Source organism: Lithobates pipiens, unplaced genomic scaffold, assembly GCF_037356315.1.
Source record: "Lithobates pipiens isolate NorthernLeopardFrog02 unplaced genomic scaffold, aLitPip1_a1.2 Scaffold_25, whole genome shotgun sequence".
NCBI lineage: Eukaryota > Metazoa > Chordata > Amphibia > Anura > Ranidae > Lithobates > Lithobates pipiens.
Genome location: NW_027507787.1, coordinates 65,721,451 through 65,733,901, shown reverse-complemented (window position 1 = coordinate 65,733,901; position 12,451 = coordinate 65,721,451). Strand labels below are relative to the sequence as shown.

Genomic DNA, 12,451 nt, shown 5'->3' with positions numbered 1-12,451 from the left:
ATTCCTTTATATTGGCTGTAAAATTTACAAATGCTACAATTTAGAATTTGGATGAAAGTATCAGCACTGGGAAACTCTTTACATACATTGAATTTTTACCTATAACTATATACACTTACAGGCCGCTTTATTAGGCACACCTTGCTAGTGCCGGGATGGACCCCTTTTTGCCTTCAGAACTGCCCTAATTCTTCATGGCATAGATTCAACAAGATGATGGAAACATTTCTCAGAGATTTTGTTCCATATTGACATGATAGCATCACGCAGTTGCTGCAGATTTGTTGGCTACACATCCATGATGCAAATCTCCACCACATCCCAAAGGTGCACTATTGGATTGAGATCTGGTGACTGTGAAGTCCATTGGAGTACACTGACCTCATTGTCATGTTCAAGAAACCAGTAGTGAGATGATTTGAGCTTTGTGACATGGTGCATTATCCTGCTGGAAGGAGCCATCAGAAGACGGGTACACTGTAGTCATAAAGTGATGGACATGGTCAGATACAATATTTGTTTTTTGAAATATAATTTCTTCCAAAATTGTTGTTTTAATGTACCCTGTGTCATTTGTATATGTAATAAATACGTTTTTTATATTATTTACATTGTTTGTTATTAGTACCGAGACAGTCCATCACAATTTTTGAGTCTGGGAATAGATCTATGGCCAGCTTCAGCAACTGTCCTATTTTTCCATTCTCATCCCTTTTCTCTATATATCAACTCGGATGATGGTACTTTGTTATTTTTGAATTAAAAACTTCTATATCAGGCTATACTCTCAATTCAATATTTCACCTTTTAAAGAAAAGACATGCATATATAAATGAAGTGTAATATAGAACCAACAAGGTAAGCAGCATAGCAAGGAAAAATAACAAACTACAATATAAAATGAAAGATGCTGAGTAAAAGTTAGTGTGTGATAAAATCTTGGAACTTTGGATTGGGTTTATACACTCTTCCAGATCGAGTAACAACTTGTGGGGCTTGCAAGTCTGAAACCTCTTGTCTGTTGCCGTCATTTTGTTGTGGTTGTGTGTTTTATCTGTTGGTGGAAGTGTCAATTGGTACAGCAGCAGACCAGTACGTGGGCAGCGGCAGTACTTTATGATTCAGGTACCTGTAGGAGTTGATGGCGGTTCCTTACATAAGTCCTACCATCAGAATGGACAACATAGCTGTTTGGTTGGCTGGCCTTTCCATGAACCGTGGCCAGTTTGCCAAACCCACAGATTGTCTCCATCTTTACCTGCCCAGGCTCCAGAGGGGAAAGGTGTCTGGCTGATTTGTGTGTAAATAAAGCAGCCTGAACATCAGTCTAAACTCCTGGCAGGAGCTGGGATGGGACCATGGGAATCATAGTCCTGGTTCGTTGTGATAGTAAACGTTGTGTCGGGGGAAGACATGCCATCCCTAGGTGTGTTGCGGAGGTTGAGTAGGGCTGCATAAATGTCAGAACCATCATGTGTACATTTCTCTAGGAGATGCTTGGCCAATCTTACACTATGCTCTGCAAGACCAATGGATCTGGGGTCCTGCTAGTGACCTGCTGAAAACCCCATTGGTGAGCAAAGTTCTTGATTTCTCTACTTGAAAATGATGTTGCATTGTCAGTCATCTATTGATAGGGAATTCCATGTGTGGAGAATATCCGCTTTAATGTCCTGATCACTGTGTTACTGGAAAAGTTTGGGAGGACATCAAATTCCCACCAGCCAGAGTAAGGCCGCGTACACACGCGGGGACTGTTCGCCCAACTTTGTCCGCTGAACAGTGTTTCGGCAAACAGTCCGCTCGTGTGTGGGCTTTCAGCGGACAGTTTCAGCGAACAGTCCGCTGAACAAGGTTTTTCGGAAATTCCGAAAAACTGTCCGCTGAAACTTTGTTTCAGCGAACAGTCCCCTCGTGTGTAGGCTTGTTCGTCAAACTAAGTTCCGCGCATGCTCAGAAAGGATTTACACGCCGAAAGTTATAATGCAGTGTATAGGACGTCGTATTTTTCGTCCCGTCGTACGTGCCGTTCACGTCATCGCGCACGGTTTCAGCAAACTGTTCGTCCGTCGTGTGTGGCCATGTCCGTCCATGCTAATTTTGAGCGGACTGTTTGCCGAAACTGTTTGACGGGCAAAGTTGGGCGAACAGTCCCCGCGTGTGTACGCGGCCTAAGAATCTACCAAGACCAGGTAATCCTTGTTTAACCACTCAAATATGTCAGCTGTTATGATAGACCAGGGTCTGTCAGGTATTTGGTGAAGAGTTAAAGGTTCTCTCATCTGGTTCTGTCGTAGAGCATTGCATGGGGCACATCTAGAAATTTATTTTTCAATGTCGGTGTATATAGTGGGCCAAAACATGGTTTCACGTGCCCTTCGCTTAGTGGAATGAATGCCAGGATTACATCGATGGAGCTGTGTCAAGTAGTATTTTGGAAGAGAGTGAGGGATTACATATCTCTGGCCACACAGGATTAATCCATCATCCACTGTCAATTCATCCCTCAAAGGAGAATGGTCGGATATCATGTGGGATTTCCTTAAAGGAGCCAGGTCACCCATTGAGAATAATGTCCATGAGGCGCTGACAGGTGGCATCTGCCTATGCTTCTTGCTTTAGTTCCTAAATCCTTCTGGACGACAACAACCTATCCAGAGCCAACACATCATAATCCTCAATAGCTCCAGAGTTATCAGAAGTGGGGAGGTGTGCATGTGAAAGAGCATCCACAACAAACAGTTCACAGCCTTGTTTATAGATTACATTCAGGTGGTAGCATTGAAGCTTAATTCACAGGATGTGCGTAGATGCTGTGTGCAGGGGTTTTCTCAGTATGGTTACGAGTGGCTTTCCATCTCCACAGTCATAGGGCAGCCATAGATATAACCATGGAATATTACAACAGCAAATACCAGTCCTAATAATTCCTTCCCAATTTGTGCATAGGGTGCTTCAGTCTCAGTGAGGGCTCTTGATGCAAAAGCCATAGGCCTCCCCTCTTGAAGACAGACTGCGCCAAGACCATGCTGGAAAGCATCAGCAGACAAGACCACTGGCTTATGTACATAAAAATACTGTAGGACAGGTGTACTAGTTAATTGTGCTTTCAATGTATCCACAGCAACAGCATGTTGTTTGATCCAACACCAGTCGGCATCTTGGTGCAGAAGCTGGCAATAAAGTGAGTATAGCCTCAGATAAAATGTAATCACATGATAGATAAAAGTAGCATCATCCAGATCAATCGTTTTTAGAGACAAGAGGTTATAGGAATACTGGGACAGTTGCTAATGCTGTACCCCGTATATCCAAACCTACAAGGTTTGTTTGGAATATATGGACTATCTCGGTACTAGGTAGTAGATATCAATCAAACATAGTAAAGAAAAATATACAAAAGTTTAACAACCAAGAAATATACATACACATATACATTCAAAAAATGAAAAACATATCCACCGCAACTAAACAATTTCTATCGGGTTTCCCCGTAGGATTTATGTTGAGAAGTGGTGTGACGAAATTCCTCTACCGGTTTCACAGTAAACCGCTTCTTCAGGAGGGGGATCTACGAAGTAGATAGTATAAAAGTATACAGTAAAATAAGAACAAAAAACAAAGCAAAATATATAATATAAATTTAAAAAAGCCTTGACACTGATATTATAAGGAAATTAAGCAATTGTAGATGCATGAGGAGCACCTACAATTTGAGTAGTGAATTAATAGAAATTTGATTTGAGTGCACCATCATACATAATAAAATATATAATATGTTAACAATGTAAATTTACACTCAATTATAAATAAGGAGACTGGCTCACCAACACAACTAGAAGCAGTAGATCAGAGGACCCACAAAATTCCTCCAGCGGCGAATGCGGGGGATTGTACAGGACCGAATCTGGTATTTAAAATGATAATAGGTTGAGATATAATAATATATAACAATTAAGTGCACACAAAAGTGTGACATAATGGTGGAGATCCCGAAAGGTGGCCAGGATATAGAAACCAAACAACCGTAATGAAGAAAGAAGAAGAAAAAAACAAAAAAACATCAAGCCAAGCCCACGACCTGGAAAAGAAAAAAAGCATAACTCAAAAGGAAAAGGAAAGAAAATGAGACAATGAAAAGGGAATTGGTGAGGAAGAGGGAAGGCCAATACAGATAACCAGGTGAGGATAGCGCAAACAATAAAAAAGGTTTCACAATCACCAATTAGTCCACCATTCCAAGGTATACTATAAGTAAGTTACACTCACCCAGTAAAATAGTAAACCAGACTCTATGCACGGGCTGATTGGTCAGGCGAACTATACCAGTGTAGCAGATGAAATAATAAATGTAGCTATCCTGAGAAATACAGGAGCCACTCACTCCACAAGGGATTGGAAGGCTGGAGAGTATTATGATCTACAAAATTCAAAAGTAAAAGTCATAAGGATATCAAATTAAACAACAAAGTAAAATATAAAGGTCAGAATCTAGAAAACCGGACATGAAGGCATTATGTATAAATGTCCCGGTACTTGCAAACCTAATAGAAATAATAAGAATACTAACCTGTATTTGTAATCGTCTAAGTCAGCAGCCCAACATATAAGGTCCTCATACTGCTCACAAGTGGACTGCGAACAGCCACTATATGAGCTCCCCTACCCACATGGTGTCTATCCATGCCACTGAACGGTGGCGTCTGACGTCAGGGGGTCAGCCCGCCCACACAGCGCAAGTGCACGGGTCAACGCAACTGTGCATGCGTGTGCGCCAGAGATACCGCTAATGAAAAATCCACAGAGTCATACACCCAACATAGCGTGGCCGCACAAATGAGTGCGCATGTGCATTGGGCAGCTACTCCGAGGAGAACATCAGCCGCATTAAAAAGACTCGTGCCACATAGGCGCACAAGCCCAAGTATACCGTGCATGTGCGCACAGAAGAAACCTCAGGACCAAGCGTCCGGGGTGATTCTGTGCAAGTAGGAACAGTAGTAGGTGAAGTCCTACCAGGGCAGGCACGCATCCGCCGCTAGGGAACCCAGTTAAGGGAGAGCCCCAAATTAGACCTAACTGGCCATCGGATGTGAGCAGGTCCCCCTCACAGCAAAAAAAGGGGGGATTTTTTTAAAACAATTTAATAAAATAGAAAAGAGAAAATTATAATGAGGTATAATGCAAAATATACAGAAATATGAAATAATGGGGGGATATCCCCCAATTTCTCACCACAGTAACCATCAGGGACAGGGTTACTCCTAGACTTGAAATAAAGGGCTATTTAGTTTTGTCATTCTTAAAAGGAAAAATAGAGGGAAAGGGCAGAGAGGGAAGGGAACAGTTTAAAGCGACATTACCCTTAAGAAAACCTCACCGTCTATAAAAAAAGGTTTATATGGAATAATTTCATTGAGCCCCGGGGGAAGAATAGCATTGAGCCGCTCAATCCACAGAGTTTCCTTCTGTAGGATTGTTCGATCCCAATCGCCTCCCCTCGGGTTCTGGTGTACCACCTCCAAGACCCGGAAGCGGATCACAAAGGTATTGTATCGGTGGTAGATTCCGATATGTCTGCCAATAGTGGTTAGTTTGCCGCTTCCGGAATAATAAAGGTGGTCACCAATCCTTTGCCTAAGTTCAAGAATGGTCTTCCCAACATAGTAGGCCTTACAACTACAAGTCATTAGATATTTAATACCCCTAGTGCCACAGTCTGCAAAGTTACATGGAATAAAGGTCTCTCCATTGGGTAAAGTAAACCGTTTGCCCTCATGAATCCAGGGACAGCGGGGGCAATCCCTGCATTTAAAAGTCCCATAAGGTCTTTTTGGGGGGTTAGCTGGTCTATAGTGACTACAGGTCAAACAGCCCAGCAGGGAACAAGCCCTACGTAACACTAGTTCGGGGGCAGGTCATACATGTTTGTTCAAAATGTGATGTTCAGTCAACATGTGCCAATTGTTAGACAGGATATTTCTAAGTGTATTGTGATGGGCGGAATACGTAGTGATGAATCTTACAGAGTTGTTGGCGTGAGATACTGCTTTCAGACGATTATAGAGCAAAGAGCTCCTTGATCGTGCAAAGGCTTTGTTGAACACCTTTCTCAGGTTAGTAGGAGAATATCCTCTGAGTAAAAGCCGTTCCAGAAGAGCATCGGCCTGGGTCCTGAAGTCACTTTCCAGTGTGCAATTTCTGCATAAGCGTAATGCCGCGTACACACAAGCGGATTGTATGGCGTACTTAGTCCGTCATACAATCCGACGGACAGTCCGTCGTACTTTCCACTGAACGAACTTGACCACACACGGATACACAAACAGTCCGTCGAAAGCTTGCGCGATGACGTGTACAGCACGTACGACGGGACTAGAAATAGGAAGTCCAAGACACAGCAAAGCACCCTTCCGCCGTGTAAATCCTTTCTGGGCATGCGCCATTCTTAGTCCGTCGAACTAGCATACTGACGACCGTATTGTCCGCTGAAACCAAAGTACGACGGACAGAATTTCGAAAAAAACGAAATTCTTAGTACTCCGGACTGCACGCTGAAAAAGTCCGCTGAAGCCCACACACGAGCGGATTGTCCGCTGAAATGTGTTTCGACGGACTAAGTACGCCATACAATCCGCTCGTGTGTACGCGGCATTAGTATTGTGCAAAGGGTATACTGCGCACTAGTGATTTAGGGTGAGCACTGGTGGCGTAAAGCAATGTATTGCCCGCAGTAGGTTTACAATAGAGGTCAGTGCCCAAGGTGCCATCTTGTTGTTTGATAATGGACAGATCCAAAAAATGGCATCTGGGCATTATCAAACGTAAAAGTAAATTTGAGATTAAATTAATTTTCATCCAGTTTATGGATGAATTCCAAAAGTTTTTTGTTGGTCCCAGTCCATACCAAGAACAGATCGTCTATAAAACGATACCATAAGAGCACATCCGCCAAATGTATATCTTTCATCAGAATGCACGTATCTTTCCCAGCCCCCTAAATAGAGATTAGCATAGGATGGGGCGCAAGACGTCCCCATGGCAACCCCTTAGGTCTGTAAAAAAAAGTTGGTCGTTAAACGTAAAATAATTTTTGGTCAAAATGAATTTTAGAAGTGCCAAAATAAATAAATTTAAAGGCCAGGTAGTTGTATCTTGTTCATAAAGAAAGGATCCAGCCCTCAGGACGCCCCGCTTGTGGGGGATACTCAAGTACAAAGCCTCGATATCAATAGCCATGAGCAGGGCATCCGGAGGGATCTGGATCCCCTCAAGATGTTGCAACAAGTCTACAGAGTCCCGAATGTATAAGGGGAGACTGCGTACATGGGGCATCAAGAAGGCATCAACAAATTTACTTGAGTTGTCGGTCAAGGAACCGATCCCCGAAACAATTGGCCTGCCTGGGGGCGTCTGCATATTTTTATGAGTTTTGGGAACAGAATAAAATGTAGGAACACGGGGGAACATAGGAACCAGGATCTCCAAAGTGTCTCTGTCAATGAGGCCCAAAAAAAGGCCTCAGGGCAAAGGATACTAAGCTCCTGGGCAAAAGACGGGGATTCAGAAATAGGGCAATACCAATTCCGATTGTTGAGAATAGTCAAACACATCGATTGGTATTGATTATGTGTCATTAGGACAATGTTCTCGCCCTTGTCAGACTGTTTGATAATGACATCAAAACGTCTTTGTAAACAAAGCCCTTGTTTGTCTCTGATCAAGGTTGGGGGTGATATCACACTAATGTTGTGATTTTAAATCCCTAATGGTGGCCTGTAGAAAGGCCCAAATTGTAGGGCAAGTCATTAGTTCTGGAAATCGGCGCGACCACAATCAAAATGATATAGGTTGTGCTCCATGATCTCCAGACAGGGTGTATGAGGGTGCACTGTGAGAATTGACTTGTAAGGATTGCGAATTTATCAACAGCCATTTGATCATATAGAAGCATAAGATCCCGAAGTGCTCGGATTTCTTCCATACTGAAATGTTTAGTGGGTTCCGTGAGTTCACGCTCAAGGTTTGAATTGGCGCGATCCTTGTAAAAAATTAATTTAAATGTAAGATTCCGTGCATCTTGAGGACAAAAACCCAAACCTAATTGTAATACAGAGCATTCCTCCTCCGTCAATTGTTAGGGGGTAAGGTTAATGATATTTAGATTTACATCATGATGAGAGTGTTGGGTGGGGGCTGTGTATTGTGTGGAGCTTGTGTGGTTTTTAGTACGTAAGTGTCCAAGTTCCCCGGCTGCTTCTTCAGATCTAAAAAAATTAGATCTTCATTAACCTTAGTATATTTATTTGTCATCAGTGCAGAGTTAAGCACCTTCGGGATGGTGCTGTGTAGGGTGGAATTACCCACAGCTCCTTCCAGTGAAGTGGTTGTGTCTATTGGGGTCTGTGTAGGAAATGTGCGTGGAGGTTTAGGAATCTTAGGAGTTTTTTTATTTTTCTTAAGGCTCCATGCACACTGAAGCTCAAAAAAGCTATTTCTGGACACCAGATTGCTGGCAGAAAACGCTGGTTGAAAAACCTGCTTTTAACAGCGTTTTATACTAGCGTTAATGAGCGTTAATGAGCGTTTTACAGCGTTAGCGTTAATGGGCGTTTTTTATAAAAATACACAGAGGACACTCCAAAAATCCCACAATGCATTGAAAAATAGAATGCCGAACACTAATGAACGAGCGTTAATGAGCGTTAATGAGCGTTTGTCGTTTTTTGCTGCTGAAAAACGGCACTTTGAACGCGAATTTCTGGCGTTCAGAAAAAAGCCCATAAACTCCACTGCTCATTAAAGCTGAAAAACGTCCATGTGTGCATGGACACATAGGCTAACATAGAGTGGAGTTTATGGGCTTTTACAAAAAACGCCCAAACGCCAATAAACTGCAGTTTATCAGCTTCAGTGTGCATGGAGCCTTAGACTAGCCGGTGGAGTACCACCCCCATAGCATAATCTTTTACATGAAGAATTGGTTGCTGGTGTGACTGTAGAACGCAAATTACTTTGGAGCGAGAGAGTAGAGGAAAGAGAGTCGGATTCAGCCTCCGCAAAAGAATTTCTTGGAGCATTCATCCAAACCGGTCCTCTCCTACCTATATTCCTCTCAGACCAACGATAGGCGTATCCATCTGTCACGTACCTGGTGGAAGGAGCCCGGAGTGCAGGGAGTGGCCTCTCGTAAGCCTCTGGCTCGAGATCCCCTGAGAGTGGGAACAGGGACTCTAGAGGTCAGAGGGCACAAGTGCCAAGTCAGTGATGGTAGGTTTGGCCCTGGAGCTGGCGTCAGACAGCGGCGGGTGCAGGCAGGTGGTACTGGAACAGCTGGTGAGCAGTCAGCGGCTGGCAGCAGGTGCAGGAGATAGTACAGGAAAGGCTGGCAGGCGGGCAACAGGCAGCAGCGGTCACAGAAGGCAGACTGGAGCGGCTGGCAGGCGGCAACAGGCGACAGCGGTCACAGATGGCAGACTGGATCAGCTGGCAAACAGCAGGGTCAAACACAGGCCGGGTCGTCAACAGGCAGGCAGCAGAAGTACCGAAGGAGAAGGCAGAAGCGTGGTCAGGAAGTCCGAGGGTCAAGGCTGGCAGCAAGCAGGAGTAATCAGGAACAGGCCGGGTAGATCAGAGGCAGGAACAATCAGGTTAGCAGAGGTAACTCACAGGAACGCTGTAGACAGAACAGCACCGGGCCACTAGAACGGATTCCTTAAAAAGCCCTCTGGGCGCCAAGAACGGTCGCACGGCGTGCCCGCGCGCGCCCACGTGAAACCGTGCAACCGTTCGTGGCCCCGCGCACCCGCGTGCGCACGTTCGCAACCTCGCGCACCCGCGTGCTCGTTCGTACCTGCTCGCACCCGCGTGCGTCCGTTCGCGCTAACGCGCGCCCAGGGAGACCTATTAGCGCTCAACGAACCAATTCTGTGAATAGGTCTTCCATGGGCCGCTGGATCTCAGGAACGACCATGACATTGCCCCCCCCCCCAAGGGGCAGCCTCCGGATGCCCAACTGAGCCATTTTACTCGGATGGGCCCTCTCAAAGGCAAGAATCAGTCTTCTGGCATGAATGTTAGATTCAGGTTCCCAAGAATTTTCTTCGGGTCCGTACCCCTTCCACTTCACCAGGAATTGAACTTGATTCCGTCTACGCCTACAGTCCAAGATAGATTCCACCTCGTACTCGACTTCACCGTCGATGATCACAGGTTCAGGTGGAACAACCCTCCGGCTGTCAAAGGGATCCGGGACGGCTGGTTTGAGTAAAGCTACATGAAATACGGGGTGAATCCGGAACGATTCTGGCAGTTTTAGCTCAAATGCTACGTCATTTATCTTCTTCACAATTGGGAAGGGACCCACAAACCTTGGCCCCAACTTTTTAGTAGGACAGGCCATCTTTAGGTTCAACGTGGAGAGCCAAACCTGGTCCCCAACTTTGAGTTCAAGTTCCCCCCTTCTCCTCCTGTCAAAGACTTCTTTATTATATCTTTGGGTCTTTGCCATGGTCTCCTGCAGCAGTCTGTTATTGGAGCTGAAAAAGTCAATACTCTCCTGGACCGCTGGTACCGGGCTTTCAGGCAGGTCTTGGGACAGAAATGAGGGATGGAAGCCGTAGTTAGCGAAGAACGGGGACTGACTTGTGGCAGAGTGGATGGAGTTATTGTAAGCAAATTCTGCTAACGGGAGCAAAGGAGCCCAGTCGTCCTGAGAAAAAGACGAGAAACAGTGCAGGTACTGCTCCAGCGTCTGGTTCGTCCGTTCTGTTTGCCCATTGGTCTGTGGATGGTAAGCAGATGAGAGACAAAAATCAATCTTCAGGGCCCTACAAAGTGCTCTCCAGAACTTGGACGTGAATTGCACTCCCCGATCAGAAGTAATGTTTGCGGGAACGCCATGTAGCCTCACAATTTCTTTAATAAATACCTCGGCTGTTTCCGCAGCGGAGGGGGTGCCCTTCATCGGCAAGAAGTGGGCCATCTTGGTTAGCCTGTCCACTACCACAAAGATTGTGGAATAGCCTTCTGATGGTGGAAGCTCTACGATAAAGTCCATTGATATCATCCGCCAAGGCCTCTCTGGGACAGGTAATGGTTTCATCAGACCCCAGGCCCTGGACTTGTTGCTTTTGTTCCAGATGCAGATGACACATGCCTCCACGTACTTCTTACAGTCAGACTTCAACTGGGGCCACCAAAAGGTGCGCTGAACCAATTCGGTGGTCTTAAGGGCTCCGAAATGGCCGGCCAGCGGGTGATCATGGCATGCACTGAGGACTGGCACCCGAGTCTCCTGGGGAACAAAAATTTTGCCTTCATACCAGAGAAGTTCGTCTTTGGCCAGAAGTGTGACGTTAGGTGGAGGAGCGGCACCAGCGGAAGCTTGCTTGATCAGAGACAGCAGATCTGTTTGAAGGAGAAGAAAGTTCCCTGAGGTCAGGATGGTATCTGGATGTGGAGAAGTCTCTGGCTCGTTGAACATTCGGGACAGGGCGTCCGGTTTGGTATTCTTTGACCCCGGGCGATAAGTTATATGAAATGAAAACCGGGAAAAGAAAAGAGCCCATCTGGCCTGACGTGGCCTCAACCTCTTGGCGGACTTCAAATACTCCAGATTTTTATGATCTGTGTAAATAAGGATTGGATGTGTGGCCCCCTCCAGTAGGTAGCGCCATTCTTCGAGGGCCACTTTGATGGCTAATAGCTCCCGATCTCCGACGTCGTAATTCGCCTCTGCTTCGGATAGCTTGCGGGAAAAGAATGCGACTGGGTGCAAACGGGACCTAAGCCCATGTCTCTGGGATAGAATCGCCCCAACCGCAATCTCAGAAGCATCGACCTCTAGAATATAAGGCCGGGTCGGGTCAGGATGCTTGAGAATAGAGGCCGACACAAACAAGTTCTTCAGAGTAGAGAAGGCTTCCTGAGCCTCTGGGGACCATTGAAACTTCAGACCCTGCCTGGTCAGTCTTGTGATGGGGGCTATAATAGTGTAAAATCCTCTAATAAATTTCCTATAAAAATTCGCAAATCCAACGAATCGCTGGACCCCTTTTTTGTCAGTGGGAACGGGCCAATCACGGATAGCGGAGATCTTCTGAGGGTCCATCTCGATGCCATCTACAGAAATTACCAGCCCCAGAAATTGAATGCTTTGTTGTTCGAAAGTACATTTCTCCGGTTTGGCATATAGCCCGTGAAGTCGGAGTCGGAATAGTACTTTCCTGACATGTTCCCGGTGTTCTGCCAGGGAGGAGGAGAAGATCAGGATGTCGTCCAGATAGGTAATGACGAACAGGTCTAGGTAGTCTCTGAAGATGTCGTTGATGAAGTGCTGGAATGTGGCGGGAGCGTTACATAAACCGAAGGGCATGACCAGGTACTCAAAATGCCCGAAGCGAGTACGGAAGGCAGTCTTCCACTCGTCGCCATCACGGATGCGGACCAG

The 12,451-nt window shown here is 45.6% G+C and overlaps 1 long non-coding RNA gene across 1 annotated transcript; it reads right to left on the bottom strand.

Moving 5' to 3' along the window:
* Nucleotides 1-9,226, bottom strand: LOC143930324 (uncharacterized). Its single transcript, XR_013262754.1, has 3 exons — nucleotides 4,270-9,226; nucleotides 3,828-3,907; nucleotides 1-3,571 (listed from the first exon to the last, which is right to left on the bottom strand). It is a non-coding gene; the product is annotated as an uncharacterized LOC143930324 (long non-coding RNA).
* Between the last annotated feature and the right edge of the window lie 3,225 nt (nucleotides 9,227-12,451).